This window comes from Sapajus apella, unplaced genomic scaffold (genome assembly GCF_009761245.1).
Source record: "Sapajus apella isolate SASKATOON/1434 unplaced genomic scaffold, GSC_monkey_1.0 scaffold32, whole genome shotgun sequence".
Taxonomy (NCBI): Eukaryota; Metazoa; Chordata; class Mammalia; order Primates; family Cebidae; genus Sapajus; species Sapajus apella.
In genome coordinates this window covers 1,999,450-2,023,732 of record NW_022436972.1, presented here as the reverse complement: position 1 = coordinate 2,023,732, position 24,283 = coordinate 1,999,450, and the positions used below count along the sequence as shown (strand labels likewise).

The window sequence follows — 24,283 nt, the reverse complement described above, 5'->3', positions numbered from 1 at the left end:
TCAATAGCAAAACAAACAAACAAATCCTAATAGTCCAATTTTTAAGACGTTTCTCAAAAAAAGACACACAAATGCCCAAGTTATACGAAAAAAGTTTAGCATTATTAATCATCAGGGAAATGCAAATCAAAACCACAATGAGATTATCATATTACCCCAGTTAAAATGGCTTTTATCAAAAAGACAAAAATATGAATACTGGTGAGGATATGGAGGAAGGAGAACATTGGTACACTGTTGATGGGAATGTAAATGAGTATAGCCACTACAGAGAACAGTATGCAGGTTCCTCAAAAAAACTAAAAAACAGAACATATGATCCAGCAATCCCACTGCTGAGTTTATACAAACAAAACAAATCAGTATGTAGAAGAGATATCTGCATTCTCACATTTATTGCAGGACTATTCACAACAGCCAAAATACAGAATCAACTGAAGTGTCCATCAATGGATGAATGAATAAAGAAAATGTGGTACATACACACAACAGAATATTATTCAGTCATAAAAAAAGAATGACATCCTGTCTTTTTAGCAATACAGATGGTATTGGAGGTCATTATGTTACGTGAAATAAGGCCAGGAACACTGAATGTTCTCACTCATATGCAGTAGCTTAGAAAGTAGATCTCACAGAGGTAGAAAGTAGACTGGTGGTTACCAGAAGTTGGGAAGGGTTGGCGAATGGGTACAAAAATACAGTTAGAAGGAGTAAGATTTAGTGTTCAATAGTATAGCAGGTAACTACATTTAACAATTTATTGTATAATTCAAAATAGGTAGAAGAGAAAAGTGAAATATTCCCAACACAAATGTTTGAAGTAATGGCTATCCCAATTTCCCTGATTTGATCATTATACATTGTATACATATATCAAAATAACACACATACCAGCAAACTATGTACAGCTATTATGTATCAATTAAAAAAAAAAAGGCCTACTATGAAGAAAAATATAAAAACCACACAATGATTAAAAAAATCAAACAAATAAATTAAAAACTGGACAAAGGATTTGAATAGACATTTTTCCAAAGAACACATATAAATGGCCAATAAGCACATGGCCAACTCCTCGACATTTTTAGTCATTAGGGACACGGAAATCAAAGCCACAATAATATACAGTTTCATACACACTAGGATGGCTATAATCAATTGCTATGACCCGTGCAATTCCACTACTAGATATATTACGCAAGAGCACTAAAAACGTACATTGGCACAAAAACTTTTACACAAATGCTCATAGTAGCATTATGCATAATAACCAAAAAGTGGAAATAACCCATATGCCTATCAACTGATAAGCAGGTAAACAAAATATGATATATCCACATAATGGAATATTATTCACCTATAAAAAGAAAGGAAATACTGACATACACTACAACATGGATGAATCCTGAAAACATAAGCTGAAAGAAGCCAGACATAAAAAAGCCACATTATTATATGATTCTACTTATATGAAATGTCCAGAAGAGGCAAATATATAAAAAGTCAGAAAATAGATTATTGTTTTCAGGGACTAGAAAGAGAAAAATAGGAAGCATTGGTTAACAGATACAAAGTTTCCCTTTGGGGTGATGAAAATGCTGTGGAATTTGAATGGCAATGGTTTCTTAATCTTTTGATATATTAAAACCTATTGAATTACATACTTTAAAAGAATTGATTTTATGGTATATGAATATCTTAATAAAAATTATATTCAAATCATTGTTTAGGGATATGGGAGAGGGATCAAAGGGATCAAGAAAACTATTAATCCTATGTGGGAGGAGTGTTGGGGGGACAATGAAATACAATGTAAAAAAAAAAAAAAAGGAACCCATTTACATTTACTAGCAGCAACAAGAAAAGATAAAATTTGTTGATATAAACAACTAGAACTGTATAAGACCTGCATGAAGAAAACATAAAAACCTACTGACAGAAATAACAGATTACTTAAACAAAGGAGAATAAACATTCATATTTGTTATGAAGATGTCAATTCTACCCTAAAATAATCTAAAATGATGCTAGTTCAATTAAAATACCAACAGGATTTAAAAATATTAGCCAAGCTAATTATATCTATGTGGAGAATAAAAGCATCAAGAAAAGCAAGAAAAAAACTCCTGAAGAAAAGGAAAACAATTAAGGATGAGATTGCTGAAAATATAAAAGAATAACAAGATAAATTTAAAAAAAAAAAAAAAAGAAGAAGCAGCTAGGCGTGGTGGCTCACGCCTGTAATCTCAACACTGCTGGAGACTGAGGCAGGCAGATAACGAGGTCAGGAGATCAAGACCATCCTGGCCAACATGCTGAAACCTCGTTTCGACTAAAAATACAAAAATTAGCTGGGTGTGGCAGTGCACACCTGCAGTCCCAGTTACTTGAGAGGCTGAGGCAGAATTGCTTGAATTCAGGAGGCAAAGGCTGCAGTGAGCCAAGATTGAACCACTGCACTCCAGCCTGGGTGACAGATCGAGACTCTAAAAACAAAAAAAAAACAAGAAAAACGCAGGCCATACCACCACTAGACACTGAAAAATGATCAAGCCTATAGTAATGAAGGTAGATGTTTGATAGAGGCTCATATGAATAGTGCAAAAGAATAAGCACCAAAACAGATCTCACAAAAATATATATATATATATATATATATATATATATATATATATATATATAAAATAAGTGTGACATAAAGGTTGTACTTCAAACTTAAGGGGTGAAGATGAACTGCTCAATAATCAGATGTGACAACTTGCTAGCCATCATTAAACAATGAAGTGAATAAACAAAGATGTTTATATAGATAAAATTTTAAAAAAGCGGATCTCCTTTTCATTCATTATACCCACAGAAATTTCACATGCATATTCAGATTGAATATTTAAGAGTTTAAAATAAAAGAATTCTGAGTGATTTTTAAAATATGCTGTTATGAAGAAACAAAATCCAAAAATCAAAAAATAAAATGTTTTTCAATTTAACTTCTTCAAGAGATAAAAATTGCTACAGAACAGAAAAAGGTATCTGCAACACTTAATAAAAGACTAGTCTACTTAACATATAGTTCTTAAAATCATAAAGAAAACATAAAGCAAGCAGTGAAAATGAACAAATTATACAACTAGCCAGTTTGCGGAAAAGAAAAATACCTCAGACATAAAAAGATGCTCACATGTGGTGTTAATTAAAAAGTTGCATCTTTTCTGAAAGATTCCATGTTTTAAAAAAGAACTAAAGAGATACAAATTAAAAGTGGCTCACTGTTGGCCTCTTCTCAGATTGGCATAGACAAAAAAGTTTAATTAGACCATTATTAAAAGGGTGAGTGGAATATACATACTGTCATAGACTTCTGATATCTTTATAAGTCAATGGAGCAACATCTACCAACTAAAACATTTTCATTAATTCAAAGGGTAAGCAATTCAAAGACAGACAGACATAAATGAAAAATAAAGCTGTGAACTCCATAAAAGTGAAAATTTTTGTCTTGCTTATATTTTCGGCCCCTAAGAGTCACTGAATAAATGCCTCATGAATTAATGTCAAGGTTTTAAATCCATTCTAGTAAAATCTGGAAGAAATACTTGTTTCAACCAGAAATGTTAAAAAGTTATCCAAATCAAGTACATCTGAGATTCCAGAGTGAAGATCATCCTAAAAAGGGAAATATTAATAACATTCCTTTTAAAATCAGTAACAAGACAAAAATTGTCAACTATGAGCACTTCTCTACAACATTGTACTAAAGGCCCTAGCCAGCAAAAGACAGCAAGAAAAAAGGCTGGAAGGAAGAAATAAAGCTATCACTGTTTGCCATAGTCCTCATTGTTTGCCATGGTCCAAATACAAGAGTCTACAAAATATCAGAAATAAGAGTTTATCAAGGTGACCAAATAAAAAAGTTAATCACATATTGAAACACCAGAAATAATCCATTCAAAGATTGTTATTTTAAAGACATCAATTATGACACCAGTGAGTACTACAAAGTATCTTGTATAAAGATGCGAAATAAATCTAACAAAATATGTATAAGACCTAAACATGGATAATTATAAAACTTTGTAGAAAGACATTAAAGACAACCTGGAAACTGGAGAGGGAGAAACCATCCATGTTCACAGAATGGAAGACAATATTGTAATGAGGATTCTTTTCAAATTCTCTAAAGATTAATAGAACTTCTCTAAAGACACCACGATGCTTCCCACATCAAAAAACCTTCTTCCTCCTCTCGTACATCAACAGCCATACTTGCCAACACCAAATACTCTAAACCTCAACCTCACAATAAATTCTAGTTCATCCTTCAGAAATATCTTCTTACTTCATGAAGATTTTCTTGACACTCATATCTAAAAATTGATCCCATCACTTTGTTTCTCTTTACTTTTTGCTGCCAATACCACGTGACTCAATTGTTCCATAGGAAAGAACTGTGCCTTAATCACTTCTGTATTCCCATCTACACATGTAAATGGCACACTGTGCAAATGGGAAATTATTCAGAAAATTATTTTGTTGAAAAGAAATGGATGTAGAGGTGAAGATTTCCTCTTTTCTTGGTACCAACAACCAAGATGCTAAATACAGCAACAGCTACGATCATCAAATTGTCTGGAATGACAAAGGCCATCACCAGAAGTACTGAGTATAACAAAAAGCTGGGGCAGAAGAAAAGCAAATGGTCAAGCTATTAAGCAGTATATATGTCAGTCAATACTATTTAAAAGCAAACATGAAACAACTGTCTGGACACTATGAGAGAAATAGAGGAATGTGAAAGAATCTGGGGTGAAGGACATTCTTCTGACAAAGTCTCATTACTCTAGTATGTGTTACTTTTTCTAGGTCAATGCAATCTGGGTAAACCTAGGTTATTTAAATAGTTTTAATGAAGTTCCAATAACCAAACTAAATCTTCAATGATAAACTGTCATGTCTCACTATACTGAAGAGAATGATTTAGATTAGAAATTAATAAAACATGTCATCTTGAACATACGTCAACTTGAGAACATGCATTATCTTCTTAATAAGAAGGCCAGTAACTGGGGCTTTTGCCATGAAAAAAAATCATACTAAGGAACTTAATAATAATCATATTTAAAATACAAAAAACAAGCTACTATTACAAATACTTATTTTTATTCATGTTTAACCAAATTCCCCAAATCACCTCCCCAAAATTAAATAATACATAGTTATAGCCAAAAACACAGACACTATGTTTATATCTCCAAATTACAAAAGAGTCCTAAACACTATGTTTATATCTTATAAAAGATATAAACACTATGTTTTTATCTCCAAATTATAAAAGAGTCCTAAACATGTTAAGAATTAACAGTCTCTTCTTTGACTTTCCTAATGATTCAAAGAGTAGAAATAAATGAATTGCTCCCAAGTTGAGTTTGATGAAGCCTCCCTAACAACCCCCGCCCCTGCCACCACCACTTCCTACTTCAGTGCTTCAGAGTCAAGCTTTGTTTCTTAGACCGTTTCTATCACTGGCTCTTCTTAGCAGAAGAATCTGAGTTTAAGGAAGGTATTTCAGTATAATTATCATTGCAATTAAAGTTTGAAAGTCATAGAGTTATTTGCAATTGATACAACCAGTCAAAAAAATTCCCAAGCTCTAGATGTCTATACTGTATGCAAATACAGCCTTCCACTGAAGAGAACTTTCTTTTTTCTTTCTTTTGTCATTTTTATGAAACAGGGTCTCACTCTGTTACCCAGGCTGAAAAGCAGTGGCACCAACATGGTTCACTGCAGCCTTGACTTCCCAGGCTCAAGCAATCATACCGCCTCAGCCTCCCTAGTAGCTGGGATGCCTGGCACATGCCACCACCCCTGGCTAATTTGTGTATTTTTTGTAAAGACAGGGTCTTACCATGTTGCCAAGGCTAGTCTCCAACTCTGACTCAAGCAATCCTGCCACCTGAGTCCCCCAAAGTGCTGGAATTACAGGCATAGGCCACCACACCCAGCCGAAAAAGAAAAGTTAACGGTAGACACAAAGATATGACTGCGACAAACAAGTCATAGTCATATGTACGTTTTAAACGTGGATCTAATCCCAGAATAGAGTGTACAATATAAAACCAACCACTACACCATCAAAAAAAAAAAAAAAAAACAGAATCAGAAAGTAAACACTAAAATAATACTAGCCTTTACTTCTTTCCTCAAAATAATTTCATTTTTCAAATTCACCTTTGCGGAGAATGTCAAATCTGGCAAAAAATGTTCCTAATCAGAAGTAACAAGCTTAAAAAGGTAGTAATACAGCTAGTAGAGCTAAAGCTGAATTTTCTGCAACCTTATTTGTCTGAAGCACAATTTTCCAAACTCTGCCGTGACAGGTGACTATTTGTACTTCTAGCCTAATCAATTAAAGATATTAAAAGAATCTACTCAAATACTGGCTAGGTAATACGTTCATTGCTCCTATATATTTTTAAATCATATCAACTTTCAAATGATTAAAATAAAATTTATGTATTTTATAATCTTTTAACTTTTAAATAACAAAATTGTATGTGTAACACACAGACAGAGTTTTGGGAAAGCACTTCCTATGTCATCCCACAACGTTTTTTTTTCCTCAAAAAGACAATCCACTGCATCCCTGCATAATTATGACCCAGAAAACTAGGGTATAAAGATTTTTATTCTGTAGCTTAAATCCCTGTTTCAGATCAAAAATTAATTTAATTAAACATCCTAATTAATCTCATTTCCTCAAAGAGTGATTTTTTTAAAAAGCCTATACAATTTTAGGATAAAAATTAATTATATCTTATTAATAAAATAATGGATTATCTAAAAAGCATGTTAGCCATAAACCAAAATATATTCACTTAACTAGTGACATATTTACTATTCAAATTAAGTTCCATTAAAACTTAAAAATTCTAAGCCACAAATGCATACTACCTTTGCAAAGATGAAATACTCCAAGTGTGAAAAGGTTTACTTGAGAGAAATGTTTATAACCTCATATATTAAAAAAAAAAAAATCTTAGATTCATAAGTAGACTGCAAAGCTTCTATGCTGACCTCTCAGTATATACAGATTCTTGCTGGCAAAAAAATAGCAGTAAAATTTCTCTACTTTAAAGAACTGTTCAACGAAGTTTGACAATAAAATAAAAACAAAGTCAGTAAGAATACTGATGTTAATTGCCAGAACTGATTCCTTCACAAACCCTGTTTTCACAACAGCAACCCCTTATGATTAGGGGAATTAAAAGTTGCTGAACTCAACAATCCCCTCAGTTAAACAAACAGACCCCTCATAGAGCTGTCCAACGCTGCCCAAACTATCCATCCTTTAGTCGAATCAGTCAGTTTCATGAATTGTAGGATTTATCTTCAAGTCCAGTGCTGACTCAGAGGGTAGCTTGTTCCCTAGAGAAAACAACCAACAAAAATCAGAACAGCTACTGCTCATAAGCTCTTTCAACACCCAAGTGGAAAGGACAAACTTATTGGGTCTAAAAAAATAGTTCAACTTCCTTTCAACTACAGAAGTAGCCAATGAACCAAAGGCATCTACATGCCATGGGCAGTTCTTGATTAAAGCTTTCATTCAGTTACAGTGAAACTGTTAAATAGCTAACAAAGTTTATAGGAAAAGCTATAGTATAAACCATACAGTTTCTCACTGGAAAGAAATATGAAGAGAACATAAATGGAAAGTATTCTAAGGGCCAAAGCTATTTTTGTTGTATTTTATCTTTGAAAAGTCACTTTCCTAGTGTGTGCTAGGGGGAGGAAGGGATTAAAAGTCTCCACCCAGAAGCAGTTTAGATGTCTAGAGTAACTTTGCTTAATGCCATACATAATGAACTAGTGAAGTGTTACATAATTCCTTAAATTAAAGGCTCTGATTCACTTGTTAAATAAAATATTCTGAATCAGAAGATTAAAAAGAGTAACAGGTGCTGTCTCAAGACACAAATAGTGACTTGCCTTCCTTATTATGTCTAAAACAAACAAACAAAAAAATCAACATGCATAGCCTTTGAGATTCAAGATATGCCATAACAAAACAAGGGAGCCTTCCCATTTTATGAATTAGTGGTTTTGTCTATAATAATATGCTGTTACGGAAAAAAGAGGGAAAAAAATAAGAAAAGGAACTAAAGAGTTCAAGCTAATTTCAAAACACTGAAACACATTTTTTTTCATTTTGTATGAATTAATTTTTTTTTATTTTTACAAAATAAACACATTACTCAAGCCTGCATCCAGATAGAATCAGGAAGGTGACCAATACAACTTTTCATTTAAAAAAAAGTATCAATGCTATTAATCAAATGAAAATATATCATAATCAAAATAATCTTTCTCATTTCCAAGTTGTAACATGAACAAATCTTGATTCTCAGCCATAAACTCAGTGCCTGAGGCTCAGGCTTGTGAAATACAATATAATAGTGACCATGCATTGTTTTGAAAATTGTACTCATTTGAATTTAGGCATCTCACATTTTGGTTAAGTGAGTTTTTTTGTGTGGTTGCTTGGTTTTTAATGCCTTATTGATTCCTCACTTTCCCAACCTTTCTCATAGGGGTTCCAGGGGGATTAAGCACCAATGAGCTAAACACCCATGGTATAATGAATGGCACCTGATGGATATTACCCTTTTAGAAAATGAGAAAATAATCGCTTATATCACTTTTCTGTATTCTTTGGCTCAAATGAGGAATCTCAGCTAAGAAAAGCTGCAGCCTCCCCAGCCTCCTTAAGCCATGTACTGGTAAATTCCCTCCTACTGGGAAACAGGCCACAGATGGCAGTGGTTTTAAAACAGTACTAACTAGAACCTTAGGCTTCCAGCAATGCCTTGGGGTTTTGTAAATGTCTGATTTGAATTTCTATTTATCTGCTTTTCTACTATTTAAATCAACTAAAAACACAAATGCAGGTCCAAATTAATATGCGTTCATGTTTTAACATACCAACACCAATATACTTAATTTGTGTTGGGTTAGGATATTCTCCTGCAGACCTCAATGTAAGGCTTCTCTCTCATCACCCTTGTGCATATATATGGATTTTTTTTAATTAGGAAGGTAGTGACTCTGCAATAATCTTTATTTAAATGCACGTGTACTCAGATAAATTTGAACACATGAGTGCACAACTTACCCATGGGATTCATGATTTTCATATTACTATATGATTGAAAATATAGAAAAGGAGACTTTAAGAATACAAAGTTAATTATTATTCTTCACCCACCAATTTGAAGCTATTATTTTCAAAAAAATACCAAATAGCCTTGTTGTTCTCACTGAATAACTTTATGAGTTAATGTAATAAACCTGACCCTGTCAATTCCAGCTTGATCTGCTTTATATAACTTTAGGCTTGGGGGTTTATACATAGACTTCACAAGAGTATTGCTATTTTTAAAAAAATGTATGAAAACTAATGTTCTAAGCTCTAATTAAGTTTTGGTACTCCTGATTCACAGGTTCTCTAGGGGCAGAAATGATAATTAAGTGTTAAGATTTGGTTACCTGCTCATTTCTGAGTTCCTGTGATACAGGTAAGTTCCAATCCATCTTTCCAGTCTTATTATCTATTAGTCCCTTCTACCCACATTCTGACAACCCTCAAGGAACAATGTGCCAAACTCTGGGATGCTAATGGCAAATAAAACTGTTAAAGATTTTAAAAGAGGAGTATCAGGTACTCAACATGTTATTAAAAAAAAAAAAAAGAAAGAAAGAAAGAAAAAAGCTTCAACAACCTCTAGGCCATTTTCCATGTTCCAGCCCAATCTAACCTTTTCACTTGCCTAGCAATGCTAATTTTAAAACAAAATTCTACTCTTTGGATATAATTATCTGAAAAGATAAAACAAAAAGAAACTCCAAATAGCAAAAGCAGGTACTAAGAGCCTAAGATAGAGCTCTGTAAAACAAAATAATCCATATGATCTCAATACTTTAAATAGTCATGCAAATTCATCTCTTTCAGAGAGCTGGTATTTAACCAATGTGCACTGATACCAAGGTATGGTTTGTTTTTAAGAAAAACAAACGAACAAAACACAACACTTTGGGAAGCGAGGTAGGAGGATCACTCAAGTCCAGGAGTTGAAGACCAGGCTGGGCAACTAGGGAGACCCCATCTTTACAAAAATAAAAAGAACCCTGCTCTAAGCCTATGGCTTGGTATTATGCCTGAGATTTTCTTCACAGATGTTCAGTCTTTACCTAATTCAGATTAAATTAATTTTTAGAAATTCACTGATTGAGGCCAAGTACGGTGGCTCACGCCTGTAATCCCAGCGTTTTGGGAGGCCATGGCAGGCAGCTCACAAGGTCAAGAGATAAAGACCATCCTGGTCAACATGGTAAAACCCCGTCTCTACTAAAAAATACAAAAATTAGTTGGGCGTGGTGGCAACACACCTGTAGTCCCAGCTACTTGGAAGGCTGAGGCAGGAGACTCACTTGAGCCTGGGAGACAAAGATTGCAGTGAGCCAAGATCAGACCCCTGCACTCCAGCCTAGCAACAGAGCAAGACTTCATCTCAAAAAAAAAAATTCTTGATTGAGAACATTTCTCTCTTTAACGCATAACTGATTAAAACAAATATAAAGAAACAACAAACTTCACTGATTCTCAACTGTCCATGTTTAAAACAGATTTAAAAAATCTTATCCATCCTTTAAAACCCATCTTAAATAGTTTCTGTTCCGTGAAACTTTTTTTCCTTTATACCTTCATTCAAATCAGATATAATTAAACTTCCTTCAAATGTTCTGGCATTTTGAACATTTTTTACTCTAGATGTAAAGGGGTATATGTATTTTCTCAAGACAAAAAGAAAAAAGGGGGGGGTGTATGTTAAAATTCTGTGAATTTTTTAAAAATATGGGTAACTCTTTCCCATCTTGCATGATGGCGGGTAAAAAAGTTGAGAAGCCAGAAACTAAAGAGGAGAAACCTAAAGCCAAGAAGGCTGATGCTGGTGGCAAAGTAAAAAACGGTTACCTCAAGGCTAAAAAGCCCAAGAAAGGGAAGCCCCATTGCAGCTGCAATCCTGTCCTTGTCAGAGGAATTGGCAGGCATTCCCGATCTGCCGTGTATTCCAGAAAGGCCGTGTACAAGAGGAAGTACTCAGCTGCTAAATCCAAGGTTGAAAAGAAAAAGAAGAAAGTTCTTGCAACGGTTACAAAACCAGTTGGTGGTGACAAGAACGGCGGTACCCGGGTGGTTAAACTTTGCAAAATGCCTAGGTATTATTCCACTAAATATGTGCCTCGAAAGCTGTTGAGCCACGGCAAAAAACCCTTCAGTCAGCACGTGAGAAAACTCCAAGCCAGCAGATCATCCTCACAGGTGCAAGAGAGTGGTTTTCCTGAAGCAGCTGGTTAGTGGCTTGTTACTTGTGGCTGGACCTCTGGTCCTCAATCGAGTTCCTCTATGAAGAATGTACCAGATATTTGTCATTGCCACCTCGACCAAAATTGATATCAGCAATGCAAAAATCCCAAAACATCTTACTGATGCTTACTTCAAGAAGCAGCAACTGCGGAAGCCCAGACACCAGAAAGGTGAGATGTTCGACACAGAAAAAGAGAAATACGAGATTACAGAGCAGTGCAAGATTGATAGAAAGCTGTGAACTCACAAATTGTACCAAAAATCAAAGCTACTTCTCAGCTCCAGGGCTACCTGCGATCTTTTGTTTGCCCTTATGAATGGAACTTATCCTCACAAATGGTATTCTAAATGTCCTAAGAATCTAATTAATTAATTAATTAAGAATCTAATATATATATGTGTGTGTGTGAAGGTTGATGCTTCAAATCTGGTGTTAGGTCCTAGATGGGGACTAGAGAATTTATATTTTCAAAGCACCGTATATGATTCTGATCTGTACCTATATATGAAAGCTCATTGGAATCACTGCATGAAATCAAGCACTGAGCAAGGTTCTAAAGACTCGAGATATTGAGAATAAGACCTAGGTCTAAACTCAAACACTTTACACTCTTATCATAAAGCTCATTAAAATGCTTAAAAATAGTCACTCTTAATACTTAACTGTAGCTCTCCATATGTGATCACAATAAAGATAAAACACCCCAGGAACATTTAACTTTAGTGGAGGAAACAAATACGTACAAAACTAACATGAAGTTCAGGCATAGGAGTCCACGTATGTAATCCTAATACTTTGGGAGGCAGAAGTAGGAGAATCATTCGAGGCCAGGAGTTTGACCAGCCTGGGGCAACACAGTGAAACCACAACTCTATGAAAAACATTTTAAAATCTGCCGCGCATGGTGGTGAGTCCCTCAAGTCCCAGCTACTCCAGAGGGTGAGGCAGGAAATCAGGAGTTTGAGGGTACAGTGAGCTACGACCAAACCACTGCTCTCCAGCCTGGGCTACAGCCTATCTCTAAAATATATATGTATATGTATGTATGTATATGTATATACATGTGTGTTGTGTGCATATATATTTAAAATATACGTATTTTAATACATATATTTAAATGTCTTATATATGTATATTTAAATGTCTTATATATGTATATGTATATAAATGTGTGTGCACATATATTTTAAATATGTTAAGTACTTTAAAACATTTTAAATACTTTAAAACATCAGGGAGATTAGATATATTTAAAATACTTTAAATATATATGCACACATATATACATACATAAGAGAAATACAAAAATATTAAAAATGATATTCAACATGCTATAAAAACACATACATGTCTTTCTCTTATATGTATGTATATGTGTGCGTATGTATTTAAAACACTTTAAATGTCTTTCTCTAATATATGTAAATTAAAATACTATATATATATATGCACACATATATTAAAGAAAAAAATATTTAAAAATTATGAGATACTCAACACACTATAAAAGCAAAGAAATGGGAGATACTATAATGCCTACAGAAATAGAAATTACTTCCAGAAAAAGACATTTGACCTAATCAATAAAAAGTAGGCAAAGGTCTCAATAAACAGGAGAGTCTTCCAGGCAGCATAAAGCCCAAGCAAAGGCACAGAGATAGGGAAAAGGCTGACCATGTTCAATACATATTCTTAAAGAACAGGAAATATACTTAATAAGAGAGTGAGGTCCTAACATGAAGTAGAGTTAAAGGGACTAGGTCTATTTAGTCAGAAAAGAGAGATGGTATAGTATTTTAACAGAACCTTCAATTATTTTAAGGAAGAAAACAGGGAAGAGGATGGAAAATAATGGTGGGAAACTTCCTTTACATTGTTAGTCAAAGGCCTTTTTTTATAAGTGACATTTTAGCAAGGGCCTAAGAAGAGAAAGAACCAGCCATGGGAAGCATAGGAGGAATGACACATGCAGAGAACATGAGTCAAAGGAGCTTGACATTATTTGGGGAATGTCAGTAAGCCCAGAACTAAGTACACAAGGGAAAGAGTGACAGGTGAGACTGTAGATATATAAAACAGATTATCCAGGCCATTGTAAGGGGCTTGGATTTTATTCTAATGACAATTTAGTCATGATTTGGTCTATATTTAAGATTACTTTTGTTATTATACAAAAAAGGAAAGGCAAGGATAGACCAATTAGTCTCTTTGAACAGTACATGGAAGAGGCTATGATGGCAAGAGTAAAAAAGAAAAATAGAAGACAGTTCAGAGACATAATATGAAAGCCAAGTAGATATGGAAAATGAAGGGCACAAAAATAAATCTTAGGTTTCTTGCTTAAGAATCTTTCAGAAATTGGGCTAAAATGAAGGTTTTGAAATTAAAAACAAAAAAGAAAGAAAAATAAAGAATACTTAAGAGGAAGATAATCAGTTTACTCAACTTCATAAGAGCCCAGACAAGAAAAAGCCTTAGCAAACAGAATGTAGGGTAAGAATAAATTCTAAAATGAACTGAGGTATGAAGGCAAGTTAGTTTTCTTCTAATTATTAACATATGGAGGCCAGTAATCTAGCACTTTGCGGGGGGCGAGGGAGGCAAGGTGGGAGAATTGCCTGAGCCCAGGAATCCAAAGCTGCAGTGAGTTATGGTCACTCCACTGCACTTCAACCTGGAAAAGAGAGCAAGACCCAGCCTCCTAAAATAGCACCACCACCACCCACATGGAACTGAAAGTATGAGAAAGGGGGAGCCTGTTCTCCCTCTCTGTACCAGACTACACTAGTGCTTCTTCATTGCCTCAGTTCTCCTAAGGTACTGGTTCTTAAATAGGATTGGACATCACAATACCTGAAAGGCTTTCTGAAAGTAGACATGTATAGAGCTAAATGAAAAGAAAAATGGAGGATCCGGATGAGAAACTGAATTGGTAGGCTTAGGGGTCCTGGTCAGCAATGTATATTTTAAAACCATCTTGGGAAATGCTAATTGCATCTTTGGTTAATTTTTAAAAGATTAATATGAAACCAATGTTAATGCAATAAAACAATTTTTGTTGAAATGAATTACTTTTCATTAGACAAAATTTTTAAGTTGCCACTATATTCCTTTTATAGAAATACAAAGAGAAAACATCAAGGAGATTAGATTTTAGAAAGACTATAAACCTGATGTTTGCCAGTGAAACCATAAAAGCCTATTTCATCTCTACACTGGTTTTATGACATCCTGAGGTAACTCTACAACTTCCTCAAGGAATAAATGTTCAAACACAAAATTAATTTGTGTTTGAATTAAAAAACGCACACAACTACACAATATACTTTTCCTCCAAACAAAATAAGTCGCAATTCTAATAAGAATGTCATAATTTTCAGGCCGGTCATGGTGGCTCACGCTTGTAATCCCAACACTTTGGGAGGTCAAGGCGGGCAGATCACTTGAGGTCAGGAGTTCAAGACCAGCCTGGCCAACATGGTGAAATCCATCTCTACTAAAAGCACAAAAATTAGCCGGGTGTGGTGGCGCACACCTGTAATCCCAGCTACTCAGGAGGCTGAGGCAGGAAAATCGCTTGAGCTCAGGAGGCTGAGGTTGCAGTAAGCTGAAATTGTGCCACATCACTCCAGCTTGGGCAACAGAGTGAGACTCCACCTCAGGAGGGAAAAAAAAGAGTGTCATCATTTCCAAAATATTATGAAAAAATGCACTTGAGAAAAGCACAAAAATCCCTTCTTCTCTATGAGGTTTTTAATATAATTTTAACCATTTTTAAAAAATCAGTAAAAGCAACCATCCAAAGTTACTACCCATGATTTTCCTAACTACACTAATACATTTGCCTTTCAGAATTACTGATTTAAAATTTTTATATTCTAGTATAACAATATGCATACTGGGTATCTATTAAGCCACTCAAGAAAAAAAAAGATAATGATATTCTAATTTGTAAATCCAGGTAAGTTTTACAGTGAGTCAAACCTAAAAACTTGTTCTTTAAAACTGATGAGGAGTATGTATACTAAGAAATCATTATTTACATAGAGGCCTAATTTACCCATAGATCATAGTTACGTTATTTTCTGTCAATGGGTTACAATTTTAGCCTAACATAATAAAAGGGAGTCTTAAAAAAATTTTTTTTTGGATAAGGGTTGTTCATCCTAGAACTCAAATTAGCAGGGCCCTTATCTAAATACTTACTGTGATTCCTAATAGATGTGTATGTAATTTCATGCAAATCATTCATTTTTATGCCAATGGAAAATTAAATTCTCAATACAGTATGTATTTCATAAATTTTTTAGTCTTTAAAAAATTTTAAAGATATAATATGGAATGCTTCATGAATTTGCATATCATCTTTGTGTAGGGGCCATGCTAGTCTTCTCTGTATTGTTCTAATTTTAGCGCATGTGCTGCCAAAGTAAGCATACATTTCATAGAATTTTTCTTTTACGCTGAAGCTAGTAGAGCTTTATCTTCTATATGCAAATATAATATAGCCCACTTAAAATATAAATAGGTCAAATCAATAGCTCCCATTAAAACAACAGTTTTTTAAGATGCAATAGAACAATTTTCTATTCTTGAAGTATCCAACATCTAGATTAATGGTAAACTGAACCTTGGACTCAAAGACTCTGCTCTTTATGATACCTAATTCTACTCTTATTTTGCTATCCTTCAATATCTATCTTAACGGTTACTTCCTGGAGATTTCTAAACCCTTGTCCTCATTTTTATAGCCTCCAAAAAGGTGGGGATTAGAAATTATGTGAATGAGACTACAAAGATATTACAAATAAAGTATTCTTTTTCATTTTTTTGAGAACAAGAACTAGTTTTTACTTTTGGGTAAATATAAAGGGAAAGTGTGAAATGTTTATCCTATTACTGTTTAACAGTGACATTTCCATTATACCACCATAAACTGATTAAAATACAAACTTTTCTCTTTATATTATACAATAAAATGACAAATTTCAACTGCCTCTAAAAGGCGTTATTATTTTCATTTTTAGAGACAGGATCTTGCTGTGCTACCCAGGCTGGAGATCAGTGGTGTGATCACGGCTCACCTCAGCCTTGAACTCCTGAGCTCAAGCAATCCTCCCACCTCAAGCTCCCAAGTAGCTGCGACTACAGGTGTGTGCCACCATACCTGCCTATAATTGTTTGTTTTGTTTATTTATTTTGAGAGACTAGGTCTTGCTATGCTGCCTAGATTTATTTTTATATGTAAATCATCATTAACAAAGGCCATGTGGATCTAGCCAAAATAATTTCAACTTAATTTCCATCTCTGATTTGCCCATTAATAGCTATAGAATTTCATTAACTAATTTATATAAACATACTTCATTTTGGCTGAATATCTATGATAGATACTTAGACTAATCGGATATTAGAAATACTGTAAGCATTAATAAAATAATTAAGTACCCTAAAACTTCCTCATAAAATGTATTTAATCTTATTGACCAAACTCAAGCACATGTCAATTTATATGATGAATTTAACCTGAGTTTTATCAAGCACACAGTCTTCAATATTTGATGGAGATCACAGCTTACACAATTGCTTTGTTTTTCCTGTTGACACTTAATTTTCCCTTTGACATAACTTCAGCCTTGCCTGTATCGATGGTGTCATTTCTAGATGAACTGTCATTAATTAATTCAATAAATATCATTAGAATATTAACTGTGTAAAATGCAGTGTGTAAATCCCAAAAACATGAATAACTCAACACATTTTAAAAAATCAGCATCAGGATTTTAACTATAGTAGAAAGAACCTTAGCCACTGGCCTCTAATAGTAGGTTACTTACTTTGGTCACTATAATGTTTGAAGAAACTAAACAGTAATCTACCTGCTTGTCCCCAAACTAGGCCAAATGATCTAAAAAGATAGGATCTCCCCTAGACTCTTCAATGGTGGCACAATCTTTTAAATCATACATCATTTAAATGAAGCATCAAAACAGGGGGAAGAAAGGTGTTAGCTACTAAACATAACTTTTTTGATTCAAAAGAACCATTTTCTTCTTCTCGAGTGGTAGTGAATGTTTTAGTAAATGGTGTCCTTCATTCACAGTGATAAGCTGTGTTGTTTTGTTTACAAACAGGAAACTTACTCTAAGAGAGTCTTATGAAAATTAATTACAAAAATTGACACAAAAAAGTAAGATTAACATTAGTTAACAATGTAATTTTACTTTTGGGTTTCTTTCCAATGAAAAAAAGCTACCACCAAAGTACAAACAAAAATTAAAGTTGATCTCAAGAAAACACTGTGGTTGAATCAAAAAGTGCCTCTTATTTCTCTAACATTAACAACAATTTAGTAGTTGTTTTTCTTATTTTCTCTTTTTTTGCCAGGACATGTTCTCATCTGAACAATTTAGTTGATTTTTGGTAACAATTTTAAAACATATATGTAAATAAAAGATACATAATTACTAGCTCCAGAACCATTAGGGTTTTGTTTTGTTTTTTTCATCCATGGGATGCTGCTGCCTGAGGTTTTTTTTTGAGACAGAGTTTCACTCTCGTTGCCCAGGCTGGAGCACAATGGCGCTATCTCACTCACCACAACCTCCACCTCCTGGGTTCAAGCGATTCTCCTGGCTCAGCCTCCCGAGTAGCTGGGGTTACAGGCATGCACCACCACACCCAGCTAATTTTGTATTTTTAGTAGAGATGGGGCTTCTCCATGTTGGTCAGGCTGGTCTCGAACCCCCGACATCAGGTGATCCACCCACCTCAGCCCCCCAAAGTGCTGGGATTACAGATGTGAGCCACCGTGCCTGGCTAAGGTTTTAAATTTTAAACAGCCACAGTACTTCTGTTACTCATTTTCTAAGTATTTTGAAAAACTAAAAATTATAGTAACTAATTTACATTTTGTCTAACATTACCAGGGTGGAAGGAATCCCTGTTTCCCAGATTTATTAATGACTAAGCATCAGTATATTCATGGATTCAATGATAACTTTAGTTATTCAGAACACAAACATTAACCAGAAATGAAGTGACACTAGACTCAGCCATATATTATCCTATATTATAAAGGATAATATAAAGCCCATGTGCCTTATTCATAGGAAACAATTCAAGTCCCTGACTTAAAACCTTTTTCTCACTTTAAAAGAAAAAAAAAAAGAGGTACTAAAAGATGTATTTGTGTCTGTAATCCTAGCACTTTGGGAGGCCGAGGCAGGTGGATCATGAGGTCAAGAGATCAAGACCATCCTGGTCAACATGGTGAAACCCCATCTCTACCAAAAATACAAAAAATTAGCTGGGCATGGTGGCGCGTGCCTGTAATCCCAGCTACTCAGGAGGCTGAGGCAGGAGAATTGCCTGAACCCAGGAGGCGGAGGTTGTAGTGAGCTGAGATCGCGCCATTGCACTCCAGCCTGGGTAACAAGAGCAAAACTCCGTCTCAAAAAAAACACAAAAACCAAAAAAAAGATGTATTTGTGTTGTTAGCTCTCAGCAGATTAGGAGGAGAAGGAAAAAGGGCGATTAAGAGGAAAGAAGAGATAAGAATGATGAAAGTTCTAAACAGAACAGTCTTCTCAAAATGAAGTCCCAGGACAAGAAGCATCATCAGTAACACCTGGGAACACATTAGAAAAGTAAATCTTCCCTAGCTCACCCAGAGATACTAAATCAGAAACTCTGGGGATGGGACCACGCAAATGCTGGGGTTTAACGAGCCTCAAGGTGATTCTGATAGACTGAAATTTGAGAATCACTGTCATAAAGGCAGAAATACAGCAAAACAGAGTTACCAATAAAAAAGCCAATAAAAACAAAAAAATGATCAAAGTAAGCCTGCCAGATTACGGCCATTCAAGGCACTACTTTCAGGCACTTTAAGAGATTCAGAAGCAAGAGAAAGACCTTACCTTCAAAGAGTTATAATCTAATTCACTGGAGCAGAAGACCAGTGGAAAGAATAACAAATCTAAATAATTACATAACTTGAAATAAACTGCTCTACAAACTCAGATATGTAAAGGGTTTCAGAGTATTCTGGTTCAATACAATTACTGAGGCATATACAGTTGAACAAGAGCCATCAAAAAATAAGATTACATTTTGTTTTAAGCCATAGAGTACTATGGAAAAATTTGTGAAAATATAAAGTTCTGACAATTAAAACTGTAAGCTTCTGATATCCAAAAAATTCAAGTATGCTGGAAAGATTCATTTCCCTGACGCTAGATAACTCAGTTATTGCAGCTGCTTTGGTGATATTTTTAAAGTAATTACAAAAAATGCAAATAAGAAAATACCCCAAATGTGTATTCATGAGCTAACCAGGATCAACTGTTAAAACTTTTGCATCTAAAGGAGGCTGGGAAATATAGCCAAGCTGCTTAAAATAATTTAAGTTCAGGTTTTAGTCAAAAGTCATCATAGGAGAAACTTCCAGGCTTGGGCCATCCCATCTTCCCATTCTTGCTCCTTCATGCTCTTCCCCTTCCTTTCCAAGTCACTGGAGAGGAGCTGAGAAGCCCTTGATCTGTGTCTCTTATAAGTTACGTGAAGAGCATCCCAGCCAACCTGAACACTTGCCTTGGAGTGTTACAAAAGCAAGAAATAGATTTTTGTTATCCTAAGCCATGTCATTACATTTTGGACCTATTTGTTTCAGCAGTTTTAACTTACCAGCACCTCACACACAGTGGGCAATAAGATTACAACCTATATTAACTATGGCTGAGACAGCAGTTGGTGACTATTGATGTTAATATATTAATGCTAATTTATTGTTTATTAAACAATGTTAATTTTACTGTTTTCTCAAAGGTACCTCCACCAAATGACTATTAGTTATTAATTACTGTGTATAATACCATGCTAAAATCTAGATAACCACATGTAAAATATAGGAAAGTGCTTATGAAATCATAAGAAAACATCTTATTTCAGACATATCAATGTAAGAGATTAATGACTGAAGAATTTAGAATTAAACATTATCACCATAATAAATATGCACTCCACATCTAGGTTGTTGCAAGTATTTACGGGTAGAATTTACATGCTTATGTGCATTGGGGGTTTGAAAAAGGCCACATCTTAATTCCTCTCCTTTTACTAAGACCCTATCTGCATGCCCTACTCTAGAGTAACTACATATGAAAGGCAGTACGAATAAGAAAAAGATAAATTTCATGGTCAAGATGAGAAGAATCAAAGGATAATTCAAGAAATAGTAGGGGCTACAACCATCTGATTCATTCCTATAGAGGACCACTCCTAACTAGACATGTAACACACAGAACAGTAAATTTATTCACACGTATACTGAGTAGGCACACTGCTCTGGGTATCACTGAGCTAAAAAGTCAGAGACAAAAAACAACCCCTAGTGCTCTCAACCTATTTGACTAAAGAAGGAGGTGCAAGGAAGGTCAACATAACTCTACACATTGAGCTATGAATCAGATCAGAAATATTCTTGGGCATTTATTTACACCTGTTCTCCACGCCTCTCTGTTCATCCAGAACCAATACAACACTCTGATTTACCCCAGACTCTAATCTTATATTGCTGAAACAAAAGTCCCCTTACCTCCATCTATGAAACAAAGGTAGGCATGGGGAGACTTTCTATTTACACAGAATACGTCAATAAGTCCATATGCCTTCTGAAATCCTTCTTAAGTCTAGTTCAAATGTTATCCTTCCCTTTTTACTACTTCTCACCACTGTTTTCATTTCTCTGTTTACTGTCCTCTTTTCTTCTATAGATTCCCATGTCTCAAAAAGAACAAAACAAAACAATTTTAGATTAGAAAGACTTAAAATCATCTACTAGTACCTTCTTATAGAACTGAAGACTCTAAAACACAGTAACCAAGCGGTATGCTGAAAATCACATAGCTACTTTAATAGAACCGGTAACATTTTCTAAAGGCAATTGAGTCATAATACACTGAAAGCCATCCTGAGAGCAGCAAGAGACTTTGCTGCAGCTGTAGATCACTGGATCGGTAACTCAAATTAAAGGGAATCCCTACCCACTCCCATCCAGCCCCTACCCTCTAATTATGGGACAAAATAACAAATTCAGTGAGATTTAAACAGGAAGTTCACAGTAGGAACTCTTAAACCTATCAGGACACATTAACCAGGGATTACAACCAGTAGATTATCTACCAGTAGCTATTTAAGCCTTACCTGACAGGTCTCCAAGCCAGCTGCAGCAGCCAGATCCCTCTCTGCGCCATAAACGTCTCGCCTCAGTTTTCTGAAATTCCCAACTGGGAAGGGAATATAGCCAGCAGGCACTCCCAACCCTGTTATGACTCTACAGTTCTACTGTTAGTAACTTTCCCAGGGGCATCACAATCTGTGTCCTTACACACACATACACAGAGAAGCTTCCTTCTAGGATGAGCTCCTCATTACAGGGCAATTAAAAGGTCCACTTCTCAAAAACCTTGAGATCCCTGATCTTAATCATAAAATAGTTGTTAATTTACTTATTTTTTTAATGTAGAAAGCACTCTCCAAACTAAAGAACTTGGAAAGATTTGAATGATTCTGCTGAATATACCTGAAAAACAAAGTAGTTACAAAGAATGGAAACATGCAATTTAAAAATACAAATACTTTAACTGCTTATAAGAATGCTTTAGCATCTCAAAACACACAGTGACTCTAGTTTTGATCCTGTTAAAACAGGCACATTTCTGTTCCTCATTTGACTATTCATCTGCATATTCTGGAACATTTGCAGTTTTTAGTTCTTCAAAGATGTTTATTAATTAAAATTCACTGTACTTAAGAGATACCTGCCAATTACAAAATTATTTTCTAAAACAAAAACTAAGTCTTATATAGAAAAAGCATTTATTAAGCACCATTTATATCTAAATTTGTACTAGATGAGAAATGGCATGGTCCCTTCTTAAGCATTTTGTGAAATGTTTAGGAATTCTAATTAATATTTAAAACAATTAGAAGGATACTTTAATGCTAAACTACCACGATTAAGTACAACACTAATTTGAATAATTCAATTTAGACAGAAATATCAAATTAATTTGAGCTATAATTATTTGACTATCCCATAGAATCCATTTAACAGTAAACTTCTGAGAAACAATTACAAGGAAAATCTGTTTAATGTTTATTAAAATTAGTAATGTTTAAGAACTACATAAATATGGTTATAATTTTTATTTTTAATAATTATATCCCTTAGTAAAACACAAAATAATCTAAAGCAAAAGCTTATGGAGTTTTTTGTGCCTTGAAAGACTTAAGTGTACAGCCCTAAAATACACAATGAAATTTTAGGCCTGAGCTTAGATTACCATCTTTAAGACCATAGATTGAAAAAAAGAAGTTTCCAAAGAGTTTCCATTCTCCCAATGGTATACTCCTTAGCTGGATATCAGAGTAGTAACATAGCTAGCTAGACATATCTGTGGATTTAATTTTACCCACACTAGTGTTCCACTCCTTATGACTTACAAAGAGTTCACAATTTTGGACCTATACAATTAGTTGAATACTTCTTCCCGGTTGCCTGACGCCATATTGTCTTAGAAATAAACCAGTTATATGGACACACATAGAACTAGCTGAAAAATAAAATAACTAAAATAACTATCACGTAGGAAATATTTTTTTTCCCATTCAACAAAAAAGGAGAGAACTAGGACAAGTGGATGGAAGATAGACAAGACAGACTTTGGTTTAGGAGAAGACTGAGTTTTCTTTTTTGTTCAAACTGTTACAATGTACACTGGGCTGGCTGCCTTGGTTAGTTAATGAATTCCTTATACTACTGTAAGTGACTATGCAGAGAATAGATGACAAATCTGTCAGATATGCCACCTCTAGACTTGCACAAGGCTGGACTATGTAAATCCCAAAGTTTCCACTTAGATCGATAACCAGTATCATGTTATTGCCTAAACCAACTACTACATAATTTAAATAAATTAAACCTCCATTTTCTCATCTATGACATGAAATGTCATAGACCTAATCAATCACAGAATTTTATTTTTTAGCATAGAACTTTAAAACTGAAAACAATATGCTTACCCCAATCCTTCAATATTGTAACAGTAAATAACTACTATTTTTAGTCTACAACATTCATAAAAAGTTTTGGTATTTCTGAACAAGAATGACAAATATTAATCTCTTCTTTTTCTCTCCCGTCCACTTTTTTCCCCTCACATCTTTCTCTAGCTAAAAATATTTTTTAAAAAAGGGTATTAGCCAATTTTATCCACCAATTTGACACCAAACCTCAGGAATACGTAAGAAATGACCGTTCAGTATTTTTTAAAAACTGGATCTAAGAACATAATTTTCTTTGGATTTATTTTTCCAAAAACCTATAATAAAACTTGGTAATAAATGAATACAATTATTTAATAATGCTAATTTTGATATAATAATTAGATGATTCTCCGTGTATCAATCATATGAGTTTGTCTTAATAATTTGCAATAAAGGCTGAGTAGGGTGGCTCACCTCTATAACTCTAGCACTTTGAAAAGGTGAGGGGAAAGAATTACTTGAGGTAAGTCTGAGACCAGCCTGGACAACATAGTGAGAACTCATCTCTACAAAAAAAAATTTTTTTAAAGAATTTTTTAAATTGCCATATGTCTGTAGTCCTAGCTACTCAGGAGTTTGAGGTAGGAGAACTGCTTGAGCTGCAGCTGGAGGCTGCAGTGTCAATACACTCCAGGCTGGATGACAGAGTGAGACCCTCTCTCTAAAGTAATAATAATTTACAATAAAACATATCTAATGATTTTAAAAACCTGCACTATTTTCATCTTAAAGGCATGAATATT

The 24,283-nt window shown here is 34.5% G+C and overlaps 1 protein-coding gene, 1 non-coding gene and 1 pseudogene across 4 annotated transcripts in view; 1 reads left to right on the top strand and 2 right to left on the bottom strand.

Moving 5' to 3' along the window:
- Window positions 1-24,283, bottom strand: part of PAN3 (poly(A) specific ribonuclease subunit PAN3) — a 160,478-nt gene that overhangs the window by 50,057 nt on the left and 86,138 nt on the right. The window lies entirely within an intron of this gene.
- LOC116562254 lies at window positions 10,943-11,884 on the top strand (annotated as a pseudogene).
- LOC116562561 lies at window positions 15,760-15,866 on the bottom strand. Its single transcript, XR_004274015.1, has one exon. It is a non-coding gene; the product is annotated as a U6 spliceosomal RNA (small nuclear RNA).